The 2,322-nt window shown below is 37.5% G+C and overlaps 1 long non-coding RNA gene across 1 annotated transcript in view; it reads right to left on the bottom strand.

Moving 5' to 3' along the window:
- Window positions 1-1,906, bottom strand: part of LOC139761726 (uncharacterized) — a 3,458-nt gene extending 1,552 nt beyond the window's left edge. Inside the window, exons 1-2 of the long non-coding RNA XR_011715599.1 lie at window positions 1,773-1,906; window positions 773-861 (exon numbers count right to left, since the gene is read on the bottom strand). This is a non-coding gene — a long non-coding RNA (uncharacterized lncRNA). The remainder of the gene's footprint in view (window positions 1-772; window positions 862-1,772) is intronic.
- Between the last annotated feature and the right edge of the window lie 416 nt (window positions 1,907-2,322).

Here is a 2,322-nt window from a genome sequence, read left to right as displayed (position 1 = left end):
CCAGATATCTAAAACACTTTACTTCCTCCAGTTTTGCTCCTCCATTCAAACTTACCTCCCAATTGACTTGACCCTCAACCCTAATGTACCTAATTACCTTGCTCTTATTCACATTTACTCTTAACTTTCTTCTTTCACACACTTTACCAAACTCAGTCACCAGCTTCTGCAGTTTCTCACATGAATCAGCCACCAGCGCTGTATCATCAGCGAACAACAACTGACTCACTTCCCAAGCTCTCTCATCCCCAACAGACTTCATACTTGCCCCTCTTTCCAAAACTCTTGCATTCACCTCCCTAACAACCCCATCCATAAACAAATTAAACAACCATGGAGACATCACACACCCCTGCCGCAAACCTACATTCACTGAGAACCAATCACTTTCCTCTCTTCCTACACGTACACATGCCTTACATCCTCGATAAAAACTTTTCACTGCTTCTAACAACTTGCCTCCCACACCATATATTCTTAATACCTTCCACAGAGCATCTCTATCAACTCTATCATATGCCTTCTCCAGATCCATAAATGCTACATACAAATCCATTTGCTTTTCTAAGTATTTCTCACATACATTCTTCAAAGCAAACACCTGATCCACACATCCTCTACCACTTCTTGTTTGCTGTCATTCTAATGAAGAATCTTTCGAAGTATACATTTCATGTACACAAAGTTTATATTTGCTCAGTGAGAAATAATTCTATAAACTGTAACCTGGAAATTGTTTCTTAATAGAGAAAAGAATATAACTGATACTCACGTGTATGTGATGGTGACGTCACGGGCGTTGTCCCCTCCGGGAAGTACGGTGCGGCAGCTCGCCAGACCAACCAGCGCCAGCAGCACCAGCTGTACATACAACCATAAACTGTAAATCTCATTCTCTCAGGTTTTGTACACTATTGTCACAGCTCAGTAGCTGTACATACAACCATAAACTGTAAATCTCATTCTCTCAGGTTTTGTACACTATTGTCACAGCTCAGTAGCTGTACATACAACCATAAACTGTAAATCTCATTCTCTCAGGTTTTGTACACTATTGTCACAGCTCAGTAGCTGTACATACAACCATAAACTGTAAATCTCATTCTCTCAGGTTTTGTACACTATTGTCACAGCTCAGTAGCTGTACATACAACCATAAACTGTAAATCTCATTCTCTCAGGTTTTGTACACTATTGTCACAGCTCAGTAGCTGTACATACAACCATAAACTGTAAATCTCATTCTCTCAGGTTTTGTACACTATTGTCACAGCTCAGTAGCTGTCATTCATAATGATGAGGAATTTTTCATGAGTATCATTAAGCAAGTTGATAAATATATGAATAAATGAATAAATAAACAGCAATGAGAGCCATTAAAACCTTTTAATTATGAATTCAATGGAGATTATTGACTTTTGTATCAGATTATCATGTAAACTATCTTTTAGAAAAAAGTTGGCGAGTAAATCATTCATCTTTCAGTCACCAGAGATTATCAACACACGTAACTGAAGTGATAGCATAATGAGGAATATTGTTCTTCTTTAATGCTGATAACTGATTAGCATGCGTGTGTATATTGACCTAAGGCATGAGCGATTAGATCTTTCACAGAAACGCTCAGGTATTCATACTTTTTTGAGGAAAATTCGTTAGTTTTAAAGTTTCAAAATGATATCGCAGAAGTCCACACTTCATTTTAACCAAAAAGATCTTCTGTACTTTATGAGATTTTACTCTCTAAGTACTACCAACGCAGATACACTTACACACTTCATGGTGAAGAATGATAGAGGAGGGGACGTCTTGCTAATGTTCAGCTAACAGCGAAGCTGCGTCAACTGATGCTCTTACGTCTTCCAGCCACCTTTTATAGTATGGGGGATACCATGGATGGGACAGTGTGTGAGGGGCGTCGGGGTGTCAGAGTGAGCAGGTGGGTCGTATCATTAGTGTTTTTGTCGGCATATACTATATATTTCCACACTTGATCGTTCCCAGTGTGGTATATGAACCTTTGATATTTACTGATGATACAGTTCTTATCATTATTATGAATATTACCCAGTGTTTCTCTTACCATAAGTAAATGTAATATGGCGAAATGAATGTTAATAATGTATCATTATAAAACCCTTTATCAGGATTCTTTGTTACTGTTGTCAACATAGTTAACTGTTAACTTTATTCTGTTATTGTTATGATGTGTGATTAGCATAATATTCAGTCGAGGTATCTGCATAATTGATCATATGCTAATGTACAAATTATGACCGTATATTGTCTTAGTATTTCTTAATCGTCATTTACACAAATCAA

The sequence above is a fragment of the Panulirus ornatus genome, chromosome 41 (assembly GCF_036320965.1).
Source record: "Panulirus ornatus isolate Po-2019 chromosome 41, ASM3632096v1, whole genome shotgun sequence".
Lineage (NCBI taxonomy): Eukaryota > Metazoa > Arthropoda > Malacostraca > Decapoda > Palinuridae > Panulirus > Panulirus ornatus.
Note: the sequence above shows the minus strand (reverse complement) of the source record. Positions and strands in the feature narration are given on the sequence as shown.